The sequence below is a fragment of the Canis aureus genome, chromosome X, assembly GCF_053574225.1.
Source record: "Canis aureus isolate CA01 chromosome X, VMU_Caureus_v.1.0, whole genome shotgun sequence".
Classification (NCBI taxonomy): Eukaryota; Metazoa; Chordata; class Mammalia; order Carnivora; family Canidae; genus Canis; species Canis aureus.
This window is the reverse complement of record NC_135649.1, coordinates 22,549,573-22,571,873: the sequence shown is the minus strand read 5'-3', so window position 1 is coordinate 22,571,873 and position 22,301 is coordinate 22,549,573. Positions and strand designations below refer to the sequence as shown.

General features: G+C 53.0%; 1 protein-coding gene across 3 annotated transcripts in view; it reads right to left on the bottom strand.

The window, feature by feature from the left end:
- ELF4 (E74 like ETS transcription factor 4) overlaps positions 1-21,568 on the bottom strand; it is a 46,295-nt gene extending 24,727 nt beyond the window's left edge. The window contains exon 1 of one of the 3 annotated variants that reach the window (XM_077890285.1): positions 21,526-21,568. The gene's annotated coding sequence lies outside the window, so the exon portion shown is untranslated. Of the gene's footprint in view, positions 1-12,683; positions 12,858-12,982; positions 13,237-21,525 lie in introns of those variants that run through there. The other 2 variants (XM_077890282.1, XM_077890283.1) reach the window with 2 other exon arrangements.
- Positions 21,569-22,301: the final 733 nt, after the last annotated feature.

Below are 22,301 nucleotides of genomic sequence, written 5' to 3'. Positions count from 1 at the left end.
CCCGACCTCCCCCAGCAGCGTTAGGTGGTAGAAAAACCCATAATAGAGACCCACTGATCAGGTCCTCTGGAGATGTGGGGAACAGGGTTCTTGGCCTAGTGCCCCAGCAGCCCCACCTCGTGCTGAGCTCACCTCCTTGGTAGAGGGAGTGATTGCTGAGGGCCACAGCTCTAGCCCCTGCTGGACAGGATATTTCCACATCAAGCCCCACTTCCTGCCACTAGGCCTGGGCTCCGGTTCCCCCCTTCTCCTGCCATCTGGTGGCCTGCCCTCTGCCCCCTCCCCTTGCTGGGTGTTTACAGGCCATCTTATCAGCCTGGGGAATCTGGGCCTCGCCCAACCAGGCTGCCCCGCCCCACCCAGCCCAGACAGCCTGCCCAGGGCCCTACCTGCTGTGGTTTCATCACTAGAGGCACTCGTGTCTGGAACCCCCTTGCACCTCTAGCAGTCAGGGGGTGTGGATGAAGGCTTACTGTCTGCCAGAGTGAAACCTGAATATTCACGGCACTTAATCCACTTTGCCCAAGCTGGAGGAGGGCATGCAGTCTTTGTATGTTGTCATTATCTCTATCTGCAGGCTATGAGAACAGGAATGAGGTGCTTGGGTCACTGAGGATTACTTTGGCCTGGAAGCCTTGCCGGCTCTTCTATTCTCAGCCACCAAAAGATGAGCAGGGGCGATGCTAGGCTCTGAGAACATACAGGCAGGTTTTCTTTTTTCTATCTGAGAGTACTGTAAACACTCCATGCTAAAGGTGGGACAGAATGAGGGGCCACAGGCTGAGCATGGTGGAGGACGGAAGGCTAGGGGAATCTGTGGGCACAGCCTCAGCCAATCCATACCCACTTCGGAGTCTCAGGAGCCCCCAGTCTCCATCCCATCCTAGGATCCACTCACCCACCAAAGGCTGGGATAAGGCCAGAGCTAACCACTGAGCAAGTCCAATGATTTTCTCCGGGGAACATAAGAGCTTAGATTTTTCCAACAAAAAAGTTTGAACCAAGGAGGGGGACTGGGATAAGGACAGCAGGCAAATGAACACGTTGCAGGTGACGGACATGTCTTTCAGCACTTTGGGCAAAGATACTGAAAGTGTAAGTTCTGACCTGTCCATAAGCAGGTCTCAGAGGGACAGGGCCTGCTTGCTAAAAGCTGACCAAGTGACACAGCAGGAGTCAAAGCCGCACTCCAAACCCAGGGCATCTTTCAGGAGCTTCCATGTTGTTTGCTGATAAATCAATTAAAATATATTTAGACAATAGGCTGCGCAACATTCACACTTATAATAAAACGCCATACTGGGGGATCCCTGGGTGGCGCAGCGGTTTGGCTCCTGCCTTTGGCCCAGGGCGCGATCCTGGAGACCCGGGATCGAATCCCTCGTCGGGCTCCCGGTGCATGGAGCCTGCTTCTCCCTCTGCCTATGTCTCTGCCTCTCTCTCTCTCTCACTGTGTGCCTATCACAAATAAATAAAATAAAATAAATTTAAAAAAATAATAAAACGCCATACTTCAAAGAAATGTCTGAGACTGTGTCCTTCTAGGCCTCTAGGAGATAATTCAATAGTTTGGGGACACTTAGGTGGGAAAGTTTGGAAAAACTCTGCTAAGGCAATTTTGTCATTAATGGGCCCTATAACCACAGGCAAGCCAAGTCACATGGCTCTCCCAGCCTTGGGCCTCCTGCCCTCCTCTCCACTATAGACTTCATGCTCCTGAGCTCTTCTGACTGACCCAAGTAGCAGTTGGGACTCCATAGGCCACCATCCCCTCTCCCCAGGAATGACTTTCCCACCACTCTGAAAAAGCACAAACCATTTGGTGTTAATATGTTTATGGGTGATATTAGGTTAATGTGTCATGTCACCTCCCTCCTTGACACATTTTCATTGAAAAAGGCCATCTGGAGCTACCTTGCCTTAGCCTAAAGAATGACTCTGGGGCAAGAGTAGGGCAGGCCAGTAGGCAGGCGAGCCAGGTGGGTATTTTTCAGTGGTTCTGCCTCCCCTCACACCATTAGCTATGGAGCGATATGGCCTTCACCACCCACTCCCCATGCCTGAGGTCCCTGTTAGGAAGCTGCATGGAGCAGATGTGAAAGGCTTCGAAAAGCTAACAACCAGACCTGATGCAGCAGAAGGCCCACTCAACTGGGTGTGAGGAAGATGAACTTCCAGTCCTGACCCTGCCTCTGCTTAGCTCCTTCCTCAGCCTTTGAGCTGGCACCAACTCCTACCCCAGGGCACACATTGAGATCTATGGCTGTGGCCTTACCAGCTGTACTCGGCAGAGATTTACAGTCCAAACTCATCTGCTTGGTTTCCAAAGGTCCTTCACAGTCTGACCCCACCCTACCTACTCAGCCTTGTTTCCCATGATTTCTCAACTCAAGCCTGGGCTTGAAGCCCAGTGGTCTCCTCATGGTCCCCTGAGGGAACATTCCAGGCTCATTCACGGAGTTTCTCAGGCCTGCCATGCCCTTGCTGCTCTGTTTTGGTTAATCAAATAATGCCCATCCAGCAAGGTCCCAACCAAGTTCCCCAAAACCACAGAGCTGGTTGCACCCTGATAAGTAGAGTGCACACCTATGGAGCACCCTTTTCTAAACACTCATAACCCAAATTCGACCAAATGATCTCTTAATGCCACACAGGCTTGAATTGCTCTTTATTTCATGTATGTATCTTGTTTCCCCAACAGGCAGGCAGATCCATGGGACCAAGGCCTAGCTCTTCTTCTCCTGATTCTAGCACAGACAGGTCTCGGCATTCATGAATTAAGTTCACATAAAGTATCTGTCCAAGTGAGATCTCTAGAATAGGGACCCCAGGTACTGACAGATCTGAGAGCTACAATCTAAGAGCAAGGATAGGGATAAAGTTGGGGGACAAAGGTCCCCAGCCACAAACATTACTTATCCTCGCTTGCTCCCTGTCTCTGTTTGAGGAAACACATACCAGCTAGTGTCATTTATTCCAAGCTGCATTGAGAAGGTGGTTGATGATCAATAAAGTCATCTCTCTTTGTACAAAACCACAGCATTTCCACCGTGGGAATATTAGGTGCTGATTTGATCACTGAACTCTCCGGAAAGATTTCATGATTCTGGATCAGGTCTAAGACTTAAAATGATTCAGAAGAACAGGGTTGGGTGCCTGGGTGGCTCAGTTGGTTAGGAGTTCTGACTTTTGATTTTAGCTAGGGTCATGATCAAGCTCTGTGACCAACCACATGCTCAGTGGGGAGTCTGCTTGGGATTCTCATTCCCTCTACACCCTGCTCTGCTTGCATGCTCTCTTTCTGGAAAAAAAAATCTTTAAAGAAAAAAGAATGGAGTGTCAGGGTAATTATACAAAGATAAGCTTTTTAAAAAAGAGGCCTTATGTCATCTAGACAGAAAAGGTTGGAAAGGGATATGATTGACGTCTATAAAATGACCAATAGAGCAGATAATCATGGACCCAGTCACCAAACATGGTTTATAAATGAAGGGCAAATAATAAATGGTCCTATTTTGCAAGTACATAAGTCTGTAGGGACGCGTGGGTGGCTCAGTGGTTGAGCATCTGCTTTTGGCTTGGGTCATGATCCCGGGGTCCTGGGATCAAGTCCTGTGTTAGGCTTCCTGAAGGGAGCCGGCTTCTCCCTCTGCCTGTGTCTCTCATGAATAAAACAAATAAAATATTTTTTTAAATACGTAAGTCTGTAAACTTATGGAACTTTTTAGCTGAAGAACATCAATGAAAAGATTAACCATCTTCTAAAACGACAATTACGTCAGGGTCACCCATGATTATAAAATAAGATCACAAAAGCACAGCCAAGCATATGTTATAACAATTACTGTAAATAGGATAAATTTGAGTATTAAAAGAAAATGATATTGACAATTTCATTCTAAAATTCATATGGAATTGTGAAAGAATTAAAATAGGCAAAAACAACTTTGAAAAAGAACAAAGTTGGAGGGCTAGCACCACCTGATTTCAAAAGTGATTATAAAGTTACAGTAATCAAAAAAATTGGCATTGGCGGAAAGATAAACAGACTGATCAGCAGAACAGAATATAGAGGGGCACCTGGGTGGCTCAGTCTGTCAAGTGTCTGCTTTCTACTCAGGTCACGATCCCAGAGTCCTGGGATTAGAGCCTGCTTCTCCCTCTCCCTTTGCTCCTCCACCCCCAACTCCTGCTCTCTCTCTCTCTCTCTCTCTCTCTCTCTCAAGTGAATAAGTAAATAAAATCTTAAAAAACCAAAAGAACAGGGGCACCTGGGTGGCTCAGTCAGTTAAGCATTTGCTTTCAATTCAGGTCATGATCCCAGAGTGCTAGGATGGAGCCCCATGTCAGGTTCCCTGCTCAGCAGGAGAGTCTGCTTCTCCTTCTGCCCCTGCTCCTGTGCTCTCTCTCTTGCTCACTCTCTCTCGCAAATAAATAAATAAAATCTTTAAAAAGAACAGAATATAGAGTCCAGAAATAAGCCCACATTTATAAGGACAACTCCAGTAGCCTAACAATAGCTTTTCCAACAAATGGTACTGGAATAATTGGATATCCATATGTAAAAACAAAAAAAAAATGAATGTGAATTCATACCTCTTGATATATAGAAGAATTAAAATGGATCAAGGACCAAAATGTAAAGCCTAAAACTATAAAAATTATAAAAGAAAACCTAAGATAAGGAAGGTAGTAGTGACCTAGGGCTAGGAAAGAGTTCTTAGAGATCTCACCAAAAGCATGATCCATAAAAGTAAAAATTGATTAGTTGGACTTCAATGATATTAACACCTTCTGCTCTGGGGCGCCTGGGTGGCTCAGTGGTTGACCATCTGCCTTCGGCTCAGGTTGTGATCCTAGGGTCCTGGGACTGAGTCCTGCATCAGGCTCCTCAGGAGGAACCTGCTTTTCCCTCTGCCTATGTCTCTGCCTCTCTCTGTGTGTCTCTCATGAATAAATAAATAAAATCTTTAAAATAAATTAAAAAATAAAACCTCTGCTCTTCAAAAGATACTATGAAGAGAATGAAAAGGCAAGCCACAGACTCAGAGAAAACCTTTACCAAGCACGTATCATCTGATAAAGGTCTTGTATCCAGAATATATAAAGAATTCTCAAAACTCAACAAGAAAAACAAATCAATTTTATTTTATTTTACTTATTTACTTTTAAATATTATATTTATTGGGATCCCTGGGTGGCTCAGCGGTTTAGCATCTGCCTTCAGCCCAGGGTGTGATCCTGGAGACCAGGGATGGAATCCCACATCGGGCTCCCTGAGTGGAGCCTGCTTCTCCCTTTGCCTGTGTCTCTGCCTCTTTCTCTCTGTGTCTCTCATGAATAAATTATATTTATTTATTCATGAGAGACACAGAGAGAGAGGCAGAGACACAGGCAGAGGGAGAAGCAGGTTCCTCCTGAGGAGCCTGATGCAGGACTCAGTCCCAGGACCCTAGGATCACAACCTGAGCCGAAGGCAGAGACATAGGCAGAGGGAGAAGCAGACTCCATGCGGGGAGCCTGATGTGGGACCTGATGCCAGGACCCCTGGGATCACAAAGGCAGATGCTCAACTACTGAGCCATCCAGGCGCCCCTAAACAAATCAATATTAAAATGGGCAAAAGAGGGATCCCTGGGTGGCGCAGCGGTTTGGCGCCTGCCTTTGGCCCAGGGCACGATCCTGGAGACCCGGGATCGAGTCCCGCGTCGGGCTCCCGGTGCATGGAGCCTGCTTCTCCCTCTGCCTGTGTCTCTGCCTCTCTCTCTCTCTGTGACTATCATAAATAAATAAATAATACCTTTAAAAAAAAATGGGCAAAAGATTTAAACAGATATCTCACCAAAGACTATATATTGGTGACAAGTAAGTACATAATTAGGTAAGTACAAACTAAAACCACAATGAGATACCACTGCACACCCATTAGGAGAGCTCAAATTAAAAAGACTCACCAAGTGCTGGTGATGACGTGGAGCAACTGGAAGGCACACACACGACTGGTGAGAACGTCAAATAGTACAACCACTTTGGAAAAACAGTTTGACAGTTTCTTAAAAAGCTGAACCTACAACCCTTGTATGATTCAGCCATTCCATTCCCAGGTATTTAACCAAGAGAAAAGGACATCTAAGAGCTATGGAAAGATTTGTACTCGGATATTCATAACAGCTTTGTTTGTAATGGCCAAACATGGGGAGAGAAAGCCACCAAATGTCCATCCACTATGAATAAACAACGTATGGCATCTCCATACAATGGAATGCTACTTAGCAATAAAAAGGAATGAAATATGGATGTATGTAACAACATGGACAGATCTTAAACACGCCAAATGAAAGAAGCCATACAAAAAGAGAATACATGGTATATGACTCCATTATAGAAGAACCTAGAAAATGCAAACTATTACAATGAGTAGTAAATAAGCCCTAGAACTCTAATAAACAGTATAGTGAATATAGACAAAAATATATCATCATCAAACTTGCTAAGGGACTAGAGTCTCTTAATCCCACACAGTCTTGCATTGCTCTTTAATCATGAAAAAGAAAGGATAATTAGGTATGGTGATAGAGGTGCTAATTATCATTACAATGGCAACCATATTACAATATGCAAATAGCCCACTATGAGGCTAAGTGCACGTGTATTACTACAGCTCTAGAACTGGGTTTAGATTCTTCAGAGCAGGGGGCTGGGCCTGCTGTGGTGGTTTGTTGTTGTTGTTGTTGTTGTTTTGGATCAGCGTGGCACCAAGAAAGTGGTCACTGAATGTAATGAGATAGGGGTTTTCTGTGCATGGATTCTCACAGAATCAGCAGAGCTGAACCAGCCTCTTTTATCCTCTGGGGGCATTATGGGAAAAAAGGCAGATTATCTCCTAAATCTATGTCTAAGTACCTCCTTGCTATCAGGTCATCGGGACTTTGGGGAGGTTAAGACTAATTGCCCACTCTCCCATCCCCCCAAGGCCTAGTAGTTCTAACCTGAGGTACGGAGACCAAGGGACTGAGTGAAGTGGCTCCCAGGTGGTCCATGGGTGATCCATTTTATCCTGGGCAAACACAAAATCCATCTGATAGCAGATGGAACCTCCAAGGAATCTTCTGGGAGGCTTCTGGAGTGGGGATGGTGCCCAGGCCCTGGGAGCTCTACTAAGCAAACGCAGTACCCCAGCTCCAACCCGAGACCTCTGGGCACTGGCCCAGAATGGACGCATCATCTAATTCTAGTGAAAGGAGGGAGAAAGTGAGGAGTGGTTGGTCAGTTGGCTCCCAGAATTCAACACCCAGCAGGGTAATAACAACAGACTATGGTTGTTAAATTCTTGCCAGCGGTGCAACAGGAGGCCTTCTCTCAAAGGAACTAACTTCTCCCTATTCCTGCAGCAGGTGATACTCAAGATGAGAGTGGCCAAGAGATAAAGATGGCAATGTTAATAAAGACATTAAGGACTTGATTTTTGGGGACGCCTGGGTGGCTCAGCGGTTGGGCATCTGCCTTCGGCTCAGGTGGCTCAGGTCGTGATCCTGGGATCCAGGATTGAGTCCCGCATTGGGCTCCCTGCGAGGAGCCTGCTTCTTCCTCTGCCTTTGTCTTTGCCTCTCTCTCTCAGTCTGTGTCTCTCATAAATAAATAAATAAATAAATAAATAAATAAATAAATAATAAATCTTTTAAAATACTTTTTTTTAAAAAAAGAACTTAAAAAAAAAAAAAAAAAAGAACTTGATTTTTGGTCTTCACAGCACCACTGCCTGCCACTCAAAAAAACTATTACACACACACACACACACACACACACACATCCCCTCCTACTCCTGTGTGACAGCAGACTTTAACAAAGGGTTAGCGGAAAGAGATGGACAGTCTCCCTCACAGTTTGGAGAATGAGTATGGCAGGCCCTGCCAAATGATCCCTGGAGTTAGCAAAGCCAAGGGTGTGCGAAGGGAAGTGACAGCAGCAACAGCCACAGGAATAATAACAGCTAACACCTGGGGGGCAGTAGCTATGTGCCAGGCACCGTGCTGAGTGCTGACCCTGCACTATCTCATTTAATCCTTATCGTGACCCTGGAGGGTGGGCACTTAGACCCAGGGTGCTTAAGAGACCAGCCCAGGCTCACACAGTCACTAAGCGTAGGTCTGGAATATTAATATAGAGAGACTGTGCTCTTCCCCACTTCTAGACAACGCACTTCTCTGGAAGATATTAGGTTAGACTGGAAGAGGAAAGGAAGCTTCAGGAAGGGCAGCTGGCCTAAGAAGCAGGAAGTACCAGTTTTGGGACAATAAAATGGTCCTCCAAGAAGGTGGGAATCTAAGGCATAGCTTGCTCAACCCGGGTAAGCTGCTTAACCTTTCTTCTCGTTGGTTTGAGAAATGTTCCAGCACTTTGCCTTGCAGACCCTCTTGCGTGAAACACCTTTCCCTGAACCTCCTTCTCCGATGGAAGGCTGAAGTCTCTGCTAAAAAGCTCACCTTAGGACATGATTCCCCAGCCAAGAAGCCAGGGCACTCTCTGGTGTGTCCCAGTGGTGTTGCAATGTGCTGGGGAGGGGGCAGGGAAAGAGGGCAGTGGGAGAGGAAAAGTGATGTGGGGGAGGGGAGGATATGTGTGTGTCTGAGTGTTTTGCTCCAGTTAAACCCAGAAAGAGCCAAGTTCCCCTGTACAGTCAGCCATGGGAGACACAAAGGCAGCAGAAGAAATGTATAGCTATCCCTTGCCCTTGCCAGGGTGGTCTTGGTAGAAACATGTGGGACTCTCTAGACTCTTGGGTTCCCAGCTGGCTGAGAAAATGAAAATCTCTGTCCTCCACCTAAGCCTCCTGGCTTCCAGAGAAATCCCAACACCCTAGGGAATGGTGGGACCTGGCCAGCTCATGCCTGCTGCAAACACCACTGGTGTGTCAGTTTTCCTGTCCCTTTGGTGCCTTCTACCTCTCTTCCTCTCTCTCCACCCACCTTTCCCAGGGTCCGTGTGTGTGTGTGTGTGTGTGTGTGTGTGTGTGTGTGTGTTGTGGGGGGCAGCTCGAAATCAAATCCCCTCAGCTTGGGTGGCAGGGAAGCCTGCCTACCCTTTGTGTCTTATCAATACCCGCCAGGCTCCCCCGGCTCCCCGTCTGGGGTCTGGGCCGGCCACTTTCTATCTCCTGGAGTGGAGATCGGGGGTCTGCCCTGAGCCACCCACGCTCGCTGACATGGTCTTTTATGTGACACGCATTTGCCAAACAATTATCCAGCCTTCGAAGGTCAGTCTGTGGCCAGGGAAGACAGAGAAAGGCCTCTTTTCTCCCTTTTTGGCCCAGCCAAATCTCCCCCGCGCCCCACCCCCAAGGTCTAGCTTGCCTAGGCCCTCACAAAGCCTTCCCTCCCTCCTCCAGATGCCGACCTCAGAGCCCTGGCCGCCTCTGGCCCCTGCTTGGAGGAGCACAATTAGCACCTGACCAGCCACTGACCTGGCTGCCCGTCCTCGCCTCTGATTGTTTCAGCATCTTAGTCATCTTTCCCCAGCACCTCCTTGGCTCAGCCCCTCCACCAGGCCTAGCACAGGTTGGGCACACAGTAGGTGTTAATAAATGGCTGTTGAATTGAAACTCAACAGCGCCTGTGAGGTCAGAACCCTCATGAGCACCCCGACCAGCAGTTCCTTGGCAACCAGCACTGGGGCGGGAGCTATAGGGCATTACTGGCGCAGCCACTATTACCGGCCATCCGTGGCTCAGCGGCCAGAGGTTTGCAGGCAGGTTGGTGTTGATGAGAAAAGCCCCTGACCTCTAGGAAAGTGCCCATGGGATTCTGGGTACTTCGGATGAGTTTTCTTCCTCCCCTGCAGAACTAGTTTTCAGTCTGAAAACCACAAAGGGAATAAATCGGCAGTGAAGCCAGAAACCTCTTTGCAGTTTAGAAATCCTGGAGAGATAACCAAGCCCAGGCTAGGGTCAGGCCCAAGCTTGAGGAGAGAAGGCTGCCTGAAGCCCTTCCCAGCTCAGCAGAGGACCTCCGGGAGGTGGTGGGGGTATGGCAGAGGGCTAGAGGGGTGTTTGGGGATGGCGCTAAGTAAATGTGCATCCTGCCCTGGAACCCAACAAATCATGCCACCTGCAGCCCATGAAGAAAGCAGGTCTCCATCTCCCCATCATTCATCCAATTCCCAAAGCAGTTCAGAGGGTACAACCAGACCAAGACCCAGCCAGGGTCCCCAGGCAAGGAGACCTAGGATGCCTGGTTCCCCACACTAGCTCAAGTATTCCAGCCTGGCTTTGAATTATGGTTATTTATATATGACCTTGCCACTGTCCCTGGCTCCCTCCCACGCCCTGCACCCCAACTCTGGCCTACAGCAGAAGCTATACACAATCCTGGAAGGCATGTGGAGTCTTCTTCACCACCATATTTCCTCATTGCCACTTCACCCATGCCTGCCACGGGGACTGGCTCTCCACAAATGTTTGCTGAGTGGAATCTGAGTTTTAGACACTGTATTAGATAATACTATAGTGCTGGTCCCTGCTCACTATGTGCCATACACTGTTCTAATAAGCAGCTTATGTTTCTCGATATATTTGATCTTTGCAGCAATCTTATGAGGTAGGGCTCATCTGACAGATGGGTAAACCAAGGCATACAATAGACTGAGGTCACATTGCTAGTAAATAACAAAACTGGTTTTTAGACCCAGATAGTCTGGCTCTAGGCATGGAAGTTGGGGCTGGGGGTGAGGAGTGGCAAGGCCCAAGGCCAAGCTGAGGAGCCAGGATTTCCCTGGGCAAGCAATCCCCTCAGCCTGTGCCTGGCTGGGCCTCTTCAGAGACAAAAGCCCTGAATTTTGCAGACTATGGGCATTTTGGATAGTCTATCAATCAGGCGTATGAATGACAGACCACAGCACCTTCATTTTTAGATCCCAACATGGGACAGAGAAGACAGAAGCCACCGTGCTACCACTTAGCATTTGGCAGGGGGAGAGTGGATTGTAGGCCCCCACCTTGTCCTGGGGTGGGCGCCAGCTCCTGAGCAACCACGAGCAAACAGTGGAGCAGTGGGAGGAATGCCAGACATAGTTGCAAACAAGCCACTCCTTCGGCTCACAGTTAGAGGCTGGGTGAGGGTGGCAACGTGGAGCCTGCTCAACACCCCCCGAAAAAACATCCTGGAGTTTGAACAGAACCCAGCTCCAGAAACTACCACATGCAAGGCAGCCTCTTCCCCACATCGGTCAGGATAACCAGTCCTCCAAGATAGTGAAGCCTTTCACTTAACTCAAGACAGCACCCCCACTAGGCTCTGGGTCCACTGAATCAATGGTTGAGAAAGCGCCTTCTAACCGGTAAAACCCTGTGTAACCAACTACAAGGAGGGATTTGCATTCTTACTGGGCATACGTGTTCCCTGGCCATTTTTGGTGCCAAAGTGTCCTGTCTCCCCCAAGGGGAGAGCCAGATCTGTTCCCTTCACCCCTCTCCAACCTGGCACTCTGGCCAGGGGTCAGCCTGCAGGGGGTGAGTCCCCGATGGGCGTGCCCACCAGCTGTTGGGGCCAAGCAGTGGTGGCTCAGGCCCTGAGGTGGTGACCTCACTTCCGCTCCTACCTCCCCACCTCCCTTGCACTCCTCCCATTTGAGGCCCCACCAGGCCAAAATCGAGAAGTCCAAGGTTAACTGTTCCTCCCCACTTTAAGAGCTAATTAAAATGATTAGCCACAATGAACTGTCAAACATTAACCATAAGAAGCTGCAGGACCAGACAGGCCTCAATCTCAGGCACAGGGATGAGGGGCAGGAATCAAACTGCCATCAAATCCCAAGGCTGGGGTGTGTGTGGTGGGGTGGGGAGCAGCCAGGGAGAACCTGGCTCAGTTTTGAGGTACCAAGGGGTCAGGAGGTGACTCTGGTGAGGAGGTCTATTTCCCTACACACAGTCCAGAGGAAAGCACAGCAGAGTTAGGGCGCGGTGGAGGCACCAGAAATTCATAAAGCAGACACCGCCCGGGCAGTTCCCCAAAGCAAGGCGCTGCCGGCAAGGCACCCCGCGCTGTGTGGCCGCTCAATCCCCTTGCCTGCAGCAGAGGAGGGAACCGAGAGGCGGGAGAAACCGGGAGAGCGGGAACGCGGGAGCGGGAAGGCTGGCGTCTTGCTCACACGGAAACTCTGGCCCCTGCCAAGAGGTCTCTATTTTGGCAATCCAATTATTCAAGTCATAGGGGAGTGTGTATGTGTGTGTGTGTGTGTGTGTGTCCGTCCGCGCGCGCGCGTGTTTTACACTAGTGAGTGTGTGTTTTACCAAGGCGCCTGGCCCCAGAGGCGCTGGGGGCCGCCCGATCAATCTGGCAGCCCTGCCGCTTCGCGGTCTGACCTCCCGCCCTCGAGCACCGAGCGCTGAGGGGGCCTTCTGTCACCATCGGCCCCGCCACGGAACCCCCGGGGCCCGGGGCGCGGGAAAATCGGCCCCCCACCCCCGACTTGGGAATTCGATTCCGTTTCTAACCCTGGCTCAGAAGCCCGGGTTCCCCAACACACACGCGGTGGGGCGAGGCAAGGGCGGGACTCAACACGCCGCGGCTCTCCCACCATTCCCTGGGCCCCCAAGCCCTGCACTCCGGGGCCCCAGCGTCCCCGATCCCGCCTTCAGGCAAACTTTTCGAGGTCCCCGAAAGCTCGAAGAACCGGCGCCATCGACGTACCTGAGGCCGGGTGGGCTCGGTTGCAGGGCTGGGGTCAGTCGCTCCAGTCCCCTCCCCGCTCCAGGGGCCCAGCCGAGGGTCCCCAGCGGCCCCCACCCTCCCCCCAGCCCGCCTACTCCCCTCGGAAGCAGGGCCGGGCCAGTGGCGCCGGGACCTCGGCGCCGGCGAAAGGAGAAGTGGAAGTTGAGCGCGGCGCCCGGTCGGTCCCCGCAGCCGCCGGGGCCACCGTCCCCCTCCCTCCTTCCCTCCCTCTTTCCTCCCTGCCCGCCTGCCCCCGCGGCCCTGCGCCCGTGACTCACCTCGGCGCCGGGGCAGGCTGGTCCGGGCGGGCGAGGCGCAGGGCTCTCCCACACGTCGCGCCGCCAATGGCAAGTTGGAGGGCGAGATGCAAATACCAGGTGAGACGGCGGCGCCCCTGATAAAACGACTCCGGGGGGCGGGGTGGAGTGCGGGGGGAGCCGGGTGGCCGCCGGGGAGGGCCACGCCGAGGGAGGGGGCGGCGGGGGCGCCCGGGGAGGGGGCGCGAGCCAGCGGAGACCTGCACTGAGACACCCGAGCGAAAGGGGAAATTGCACTAGAGACACACACGTCCCCGCAGGCGGCGGCTAGGGCGGGCGCGAAGGAGGCAGGGCGGGAGGGAGGGAAGAGCCGGAGGGAGGGACCGACGGGAGGGACCGCGGGCGGGCGGGCGGGGTGGGTGAGGGAGCGAGGGAGGGACGAGGCGTCTTGGTGGAAACAGCGCCCCTCCACCCCCGGCCCGCCGCGGTCGCCAGCACGGCAGGGGGAGCCGTGCCAGGGGCCCGCGCGGCCTCTCCTTCCCCTCACGGCTCGCTCGCCCCCGGGGACCGCGAGAGCAGGGACCCTGCAGAGCCCACGTCGCGCGCCCCTTTCTTGGCCCGCGCCCGTCATTCCCCGGCACGCGGCGGGGTCGGGGCTCCTGGCGCCCTGTCGGGGCCCTTCCCGCCGGGAAGCCCCCACACAATGCCTCGGAGAGAAATCTCTTCTCCGGGGACCCTGGATGGCTATGTCCAGCCCCCTCGGCCTCCACACGCCACTGGCTTGACGCCTTTGGCCCACACCCTTGCACTCCAGAGTATTGAGCGCCTGCTGTGTGCGGACCTGGCGGGAGGGCGGGCGGAGCGCGTGGTGAGGCCAGGAAATGCCCAGAGGATACAATTCGGGAGCTATATGCCAAACACTGCAGAATCCTGGGCCAAATGCATCATCCTCGCTTGGAATGACTGGAGGGCTTGGAGGACTTCTTAGGGAAGTGGAGCCTAGGGCTCCTGGTGGGGGAGACCCGGCAGACAGGAATCAGGGTGGGGAGGCTGGGGCGGGGGGCGGGGGGGTGCGAGACTGCCACAGCAGGTGCAAAGGCAGCCAGATTGGGGTCCTGGGAAAAAGCTCATGCCCCCTTCTCTCCAAAGACAAGCTGCCCTGCTTGAGGCATCCCAGTCTCCCATCCTGTCTCCCCCTTTCCCTCTCTTCTGGCCTGCCTGGAATCCATACAAACCCCCACATCCCAACCTGGTCCCACATTGAGGAGGCTCTAGGAGGAAGATGGCTGGAAATAGTCATGTCTTATGGTTCTACATGGTCTGGAAGAGGGGCTCATCCATGCCTCAGCCCTGGCAGCTCCTTGGCAGAAAGCAGGAAAGCTGAAGGGGCCCTCTGAGGGGCAAGTGTGGCCAAAGGGCCCGAAGTTCAGGGATCTGCCCAACCACCAGCATCTACCTGCTTCCCCAGCCTTGGGAAAGGATGGTCCCTGGCACAGGACTGGGGGGGGGGGGCGGGACAAGAATGGTGGTGGATGATGGCTGTGAAGGCAGCTGCAGATCATAAGTTTCCAGGGAAAAGCCAAGGGGCTGAACTGGGGCACTGACCCTTGAGATCTCTTGGCGACTGATAGCCAAGGCCCTGAAATAAGCACCAAGAGCAGATTTTCTTTTTTTTTTCCTCTCTTTTCTAAGTGGCCATGCTTTCTCCACGGGATTCCTGATCTTGGAGCCACACCATTCTCTGCTGGCCTCTTGTCCCTGAGGCACCCCTCTTGAAACTGTGGTAGCTATCCCTAAACCCTCTTTATCTTGACCTTGAGACTCACTGATGGACACAAACACACATACTCTTCCATTCTGCTAAGAGTTCAGTGGTCTCTAACATCAGACAGACCTGGTTTCCTATTTCAGCTGCATCACTTAACAACTGTGTGTCTTTGCGCAAGTCACTTAAACTCTCTGAGCCTCACTTTCCTTATTTTTAAGTTGGGGATAATAAGAACCTACATCCAAAGGCTGTGGTGGGGGATGCCTGGGTGGCTCAGCAGTTGAGCCTCTGCCTTTGTCTCAGGGCCTGATCCCGGAGACCTGGGATCAAGCATGGGGCTCTCTGCATGGAGCCTGCTTCTCCTCCCTCTTCCTATGCCTCTGCCTCTCTCTGTGTGTCTCTCATGAATAAATAAATAAAATCTTAAAAAAAAAAAAAAAAACACGGGCAGCCAGGGTGGATCAGCGGTTTAGCACCGCCTTCAGCCCAGGGCGTGATCCTAGAGACCCAGGATGGAGTCCCGCATTCGGCTTCCTGCATGGAGCCTGCTTCTCCCTCTCCCTGCCTCTCTGCCTCTCTCTGTGTCTCTCATGAATAAATAAATAAAATTTTTTTAAAAAGTCTGTGGTGATTGGACACCTGGGTGGCTCAGTGGCTTAAGCATCCGACTCTTCATTTTCGCTCAGGTCATGGGATCAAGCCTCTGCCCCTCCCCACTTCTCCCTCTCTAAAAAAAGAAAGTAAGTAAGAAAGAAAGAAAAGAAGAAAAGAAAAGAAAAGAAAAGAAAAGAAAAGAAAAGAAAAGAAAAGAAAAAGAAAAAAGCTGTGATGATGAATGAATGAGATAACCTATGTTTTTGGCAGTGGCACCTGGTGCCTAGTAAGCCCTCAATCGATGTTAGCTACCTTCAGTGGTATCTTCAACCTCATTTCAACTTTTCTCAACCCCAGCTTTTGGAGAAAGTCTGATAAGGCTAGGCCAGAAGCTGCTGAGGACTTAACGGTGGATCCCTCCTAAGAGTGTTTGTGGTTTAAACCAGAGCTGAAGCCTAAGGCATGGAAAAAGCAGAGGAGAGATCTTCCTCTTGGAAAGGGCAGGGAGAGAGGGCAAGCACTGCGCTGACCAATTAACCACTAACAGTGACTGGCCCGGATACCCGCCAATGACCTGGAGCCCACCTGTGGGAATCTCATAGGTTCCCACCTTCCCCAGCCACCGGGAACTAAACACAGCCCTAGGATCTGGGAGTCACAGCCAAAGCAAACCCCACCCCCCTTGACGGAAATCTTGTGCTGACTTCCCCATGGGGAGCCACGGGCCACAGGAGTGACTTTCCTGGCTCAAGGCTCCAGGTCAGCCAGGCTGCCCTTCCCAATGACCTTGCTGCTCCCCAGCCTGCCAGCCCTTCCCCGCCTAGCTCCTTGCTCTTCCATTTACCCATTGAGTGAGCCCCAGCCAGGTGGGGCCAGCAGACTGAGATCACTCCCCCAGAAGACAGCCAAGCTGTCTCTGCCAATGGCTCATTCCCTGACTTGGCAGGAATTCCCCTTCTCGAGTTGCCCACGGATGCCCAGGCTGCACCATCCATGGTGCACTCTAAGCCTCTTGCCTTCCAGTCTTCCTCCACCCCCACTCTCCAACTCGGATTCAGTCCTCTCAAGCCTCAGAACCTGGGTCCTTCCAAGAGTGACAAGCAGGGGGCCTCCTGGCTTCCTGGCTGCCCATGGCCCGTGCAGAGTCAGGTCGCTGCTTCTGTATTCAACATGCCTTTCCACCTTGGCAGCTTTCTCAGGCCCTCTTTTTCCCCTCTTTCAAGCAGCACCTATATTCTTCTGCAAATCACCCCAGGTTCTTTAGAGACAAGGTGGCCAGTTGCTTCCCCCTCCCTTAACCCCTTGGCCTCAACGAATTCTATTCAAACCTGTGGCTAGAACAAAATACCACAGTGCCACAGCTTCTATAGCCATGGCCCTTACTTTGCACCACAGACACAGGCTAGGAAAGTCTACCCATGAATCAGACTTTCAGAATGAGAAGCATATTCAAAAGCCAGAAGAGAAGTTATAGTTTAAAAGAAATCCTCCCATCTGTAAAGCTGAGAAGCCCCCTATAATCCTTTCTGTACAAACAGCAACCATTCCTCTGATACGTTCAATAGTTCCAGATTTGCCTCTATTGGGTTTGCATGACAAGGCCCTAGAAAGCTCCAAATGACAGACAGAAATCTCTACATCCCAGGTTGTGGCTGAGCATCATAAAGAGTGTTTGTTCTAAAAAGATTGTTGAGAAAAAAAATAATAAAAAAACCAATAAGATTGTTGGGTAGCTGCAAAGGATAAGAATTCTTTGCGATAAGTTATACCAAAGTGCTCCTTCCCTGGATGGCAGTCGCTTGCCCAGGTCCACATGAGGACTGGAGGTTAACAGGGGTGGGAGTGGGGTGTGCCCAGGCCAGAGCACAGGCATGCAGATGCGAAGGTGTAGTTGGGAGCAACTTCCCTGATCATGACTTTTATCTGCCCAGCCACCTTCCTTTGCTGAGTCTCTTGGAAAGCCACTTGGTCTCCCCACCCCCACCCCACGCTGCTCTCGTTAAAATGGAGAGTTATTCATTTCCCCTCCAGGCCTTTGCTGGGACACACTTTGGCACCATAATATCCCCTAAAAAACTTCAGAGGACCATCGGGTTTCACTTTTCTGAGGGCTGGATGGCAGTTCAGGGGTCTGCCTGGAGTGAGAGGACAACCTGACTTTCAGGTGCTGTGGGCCTTGAGTCAGTGCTTCATATGTCCATCCTGGGGAGTGCTGCTGGGAATGTTTGGGAAACCAGAAGGGCCCTTCAGGCCAGCCCTCTAGGGTTGGTGGGAGATTTTTGAGATGGGGTGGGGAGGAGGAGGGACCGGATCATTTGGTTCATTTGCCAAAACCAGGAAGAAGTGGCTTCCGGCAGAGTTCAGCAAATGAGGGCAAGTCCCCCAACATCTAATCCTACTGGCCCCTAGTCCCTATCTTGGAGTGAGGGATCAGCTTGGGAAAGTCCCTGGGACCAGATCCAAGGGCAAGCACTTATTCAGGGGCACCTATCACAGGCAGAGTGGCATCCAGTGTTTGAGGGGCACTGTCCAGTGGAGCCAGATTTAGGTCTTCAACCTCTGCCATCTGCTAGTCCAACACCTATCTTGTGTGGCTGGCAGCCCCACTGTGCTCCACAGCCTTGTGGAGATTCCAAGTGACTGACACTCTAAAGGGGCTTCCCCTCACAACATTCAGGAAAAAAACAAGTGGGCCTAAGGGGACCTTGGCCTAAGGGGCTGCTGCTAAGGGCCAGAGACTGGGATGGGGGCACAGAGGGATGTCATCATATAAAGGCCTCTCTTTTTTTTATTTTAAATATTTTATTTATTTATTCATGAGGCACACACACACACACACACACAGAGACAGAGAGAGAGGGAGAGAGAGAGGGAGAGAGAGAGGCACAGACTCAGGTAGAAGGAGAAGCAGGCTCCATGCAGGGAGCCCCACGCAGGACTTGATCCTGGGTCTCCAGGATCACACCCTGGGCTGAAGGCAGGCACTAAACCGCTGAGCCACCCAGGGATCCCCTAAAGGCCTTTCTTGAACAGGGCACCAAGTGATTTCTGTGGCCCCTTGAGTGTGCTGGGGGACAGGGAGCAGGCATTCATCAAGCTGGGTGTTCCTTTCTCAGTTGGAGAGGAGGCTCAGGGGAGTGGATGAGGCACCAGTCTCAACCCTTGGGGTGATGCATATTATAAACATGGTGAATGGCGCCCCCTAGAGTTGTGCTCAGAGGTGGCAGTCCTGACAGACCCAGGAGGGGTGGGAAGGGGTGCTGGATGGAAAGGGAGATCAGGAAGGGTGGAGACTGGGACCCCAGAGTGGGGGCACCAGGCCCGACTCCAGAGAGTCTGGGGATGAAATGGAGGAGTGGGGAGAGGCTGTGAAGGGGGCTGGTTAGCCAGAATCTCACCCACTGCACATCCTGCCTAGGGGCGGTTCTGGGCTGAGGTCTGTATCAGGAGGGAGCCATTCTGCTCTTTCAGGATCGCCCCCTCCCACAGGGAGGCAAGGACAAGCCAGAGATGTGCACCAGACAGAGACCCAGTAGGAAGCCAGCCATGAAACTTCCCCACCCTGCCATCACAACGGGGGTTGTTGTTGTTGTTTCATCCAGAAAAATACAACATTTAATGTCTATAAAGGTGCAGTATGAGTCATTTCGCGGAATGTCTAGGCCCCTTCGTTGGCAGCAAACAAACTTTCCAGCCTTCTTTTGAGGAAGCCATCCAACTCGGGCTGCTGCTGCTGGTCTGTGTGTGAGTGTCTGTGTGTGTTTGCGCGCGCGTGCGCGCGTCTGTGTGTGGGACGAGTCTCTGTAGGGCCTTGCCTGCCCATGTGTGTGTCCGTGTGAGCCTCTCAGACGTGAGTGAGGGTGCAAGCATGGCTAGGAGGGGGGTTGTGTGTGTGTGCGCGCGCGCATGCACGTGTGTGAGCTTGACTCTCGGAGGGGAGTGGCGAGTCCCCTCCTGCGTGCGTGTGTGTCTGTGGAGGGCGTGCGCATGTGTGTGTGTCTGCGAGGCAGCGTGGTATGTGAGCCTGTGCGTCCGAGGGTGTCTACGTGTACATTTTTTCCTCATCACTGCCAAATTATCTTCCCATCTCTCCCCTCACAGAGCGAAGGGCTGGCCGAGGGAGGCTAGCGATCCAAAAGGGGGGCAGCTGGGGAGGAGGGAGGGCCTGGACGCAAAGCAAAGCAATTCCACTCGGCAGCGGAGGAAAGTGTCAGCCAAGGATGAAACTGAAACCGAGGCACCAGCGCTCTGGGATCGGCCGGGGCTTCGGTTCCTCCCCCTCCCCCTCCCCCTCCCCCGCCCCCTCCAGCGGCCGTGGGCATTAGTCAGCCAGAAATTCCCATCCCCACAGCCTCCACTCGGGGTTGAGGCAGTGAGGCCGGCCTAGAAATTGGCCTGTGGCTAGCACGTGACCCCATTAGCGCCCATTATCACATTAACACAAATTAGTATATCAGCTCCTCTCCCGGTCACCTAGCGGGGCGCAGGGCCAGGCCAGAGGGAGAGGCCGCGGCTCAGGCCTTGTTCCCAGAGGAGAAGCCAGCTCGAGGGCGTCGAGACAGTGGGCAGGCCCGGACCGCCACGGGTCACGTTAGGGCCATAAAGAGGGGCTGGGGACCTCAGGTTTGACAATACAATCCCTTTTCTCAGGTCGTGCTCTGGGAGGAGACACCTTGGGGAGGGGGTTGGTGGAAAGGAGGGGGTTTCCAGGAATAGCTGGGCACCGCCCTGTAGGAAGGAGGCCCGGGCTCTGAGGTCTGGGCGGGAGACAGACGGTATTTCTCCTGGCACACAGTGAACACAGTGAAACGTTTAGGATCCTTTGGTGTTTTTTTTTTTTTGTTTTGTTTTTTTTTTTTTTACCCCTTTCCTCTTCGTTATGGAAAATCCTAAGGATAACTTTCTCAGATGGTTTTGCACATCTTGAAAGCCGGGGAGCTGGACTGATAGAGAAGACGCACCCGGAACACTAGCAGAGGGCATAGCTCTGATGTCTTGGCACAGAAACGGGAGACACACTCTACCCATATATTTACATGTGAAGTATCATGGGAATAGCCAGGGGAGCCTCTGGAAAGGATGAGGCTGGAGCCCCCAACAACTTTTTTTTTTTCAGCTTAAAGTTGTCTGGCCACAGGTTATTTTTGTGCCTTGATACTCTCAATATGTTAACTAAAGAGCCACCACATAACCATGAACCAACATGGGAAGGTCAGCAGCATCACGACTTCTAGAGCTCAGGGCCTGCAAAGAGGTAGAACACAAGGGTCCATCTACTGAGAACAAAGTTGCAAGTTTGAGCCCCAAAGGGGCCTCTTAGCTTTTTTCTTCTATAGCTGCCAAAGACTGGATTGACCCACGCGGAATCCCTAAGGCTCGCCCTACCTCCAGCCCAAAGCTGAACCCCTGCCCCTCACCTAGGCTGAGCCCAGGCCCCAGACTGCACCCCAGCCCCAGCCCCAGCCCCAGCCCGTCCCTGTGCAGGAGATGCATTCTGGGTCTCCGGGGGGCCAGGCTAGAGAGTTCAGGGAAACCCACCCCCAACGCCCGAGACGCGACTCAAAGTTTCCATTCTACTGCCCGCGGGTCAAGAGCGCCATCCGCGGAGAGGAAAGACAGCCCCTAAACCACAATCCCTTTGCCGAAGGTGAGCGCCCTAAGCTCTGCGGGACCCGGGAAGTGGCCGCGGGGACTAACTATTAAGAAGCACGCGGGAGCCAGCCCCATGCCGCGGTGCTAGCGCAGCAGGTCGGGACTCCGGACTCTCCCGCCACTTGGGTGGGAGCACGGGATCCGAGAGGCAGTGGAGGTTCTGGCGGCCCCTCCCTCCTCTCTCTGGCCGCCGAACCCCACCCCCGACCCCGCCCCGCCCCGCCCCGCCCCGCGCCCTCTGGGCTCGCGCGCCTTCCAAACCCGGGATCGCCGCTGGGGCCGAGCTCCACCCCCGACCCCCAGCGGTGCGCCCAGGGCTCCTCTGCAGCGCCACCTGCAGGCGGAACGCGCGCTGCACGACGTCTCGGGCCAAGGCGGGAACTGGCGACCGCGAGGGTGGAGGAGGAGAGGAGAGAGGTCGTCTCCTCTGCCCAGAGCTTTCCTGGCCCCGGCGTGGGCCTCCCGTCCCCGCCCCAGCCCCCCGAGCGACCTGGCCAGCCCCGAGCTCTTGCCCGCGCCCTGCCTGGCGCAGGCGGCCAGGGGCTCCGACCTTCCACTCCTGCTGCTGCACTCTGAGCGGCCTTCTGCCCCGGGCGCCTCTTCTCGGGAAGCAATGAAGTCACACTGAGCTAGCTCCGCTGACTCATGAGAATCCTCCCCCATCCCCGGCACACCCCTTGAAACTTCCCCCTCAGTCCCTTCTTTCCTTCTCCCCCGCCCCTTCTTCCAGTCCTGTCAGAAGAGCATGGGAGGACTCCCGGGGAGGATTCAGTGGGGCAGCTGGGAGATGGCGGGAGAGGGTCATCTCACCGAGACCTCTGCGCTTCAGTCTCAGCCCGGCCACTCCGCGCCTTTCTGGGGCGCATAGGGAATGCTGGGGGAGCTGCGTGTTTGCAGCCTCCGGCAAAACTCCCAGCAAAGTGGTTTTTTTTGCAATTATCCACTTCACAACAGGGCAAGCCTGCTGAGACGAGGGCATCTGGGGGCCTCCTTCCCTCCTCAAGGGCCAGGAAGTTCACCTGGTAGCTGAAGTCTCTTTGGAACCTCCTGTTGGAATGAACAGACCAGCTCCAAGGACATTCACCACCAAAGGGACAAGTGTAGAGTGCTCTGAGCCTTGTGCTGCCCTCCACTCCTGCATTAAGTCAAGCTGATCTCCTGAAAGGTCACTGTGGCCCTTCCTCCTAAGACTTGGTACTGGCCCAGGGGCACCTGGGTGGCTCAGTGGTTGAGCCTCTACCTTTGGCTCTGGTCCTGATCCCCACATCCCAGGATCCTGGGATCCAACTCCCACATCAGGCTCCCAGCAGAAACCCTGCTTCTCCC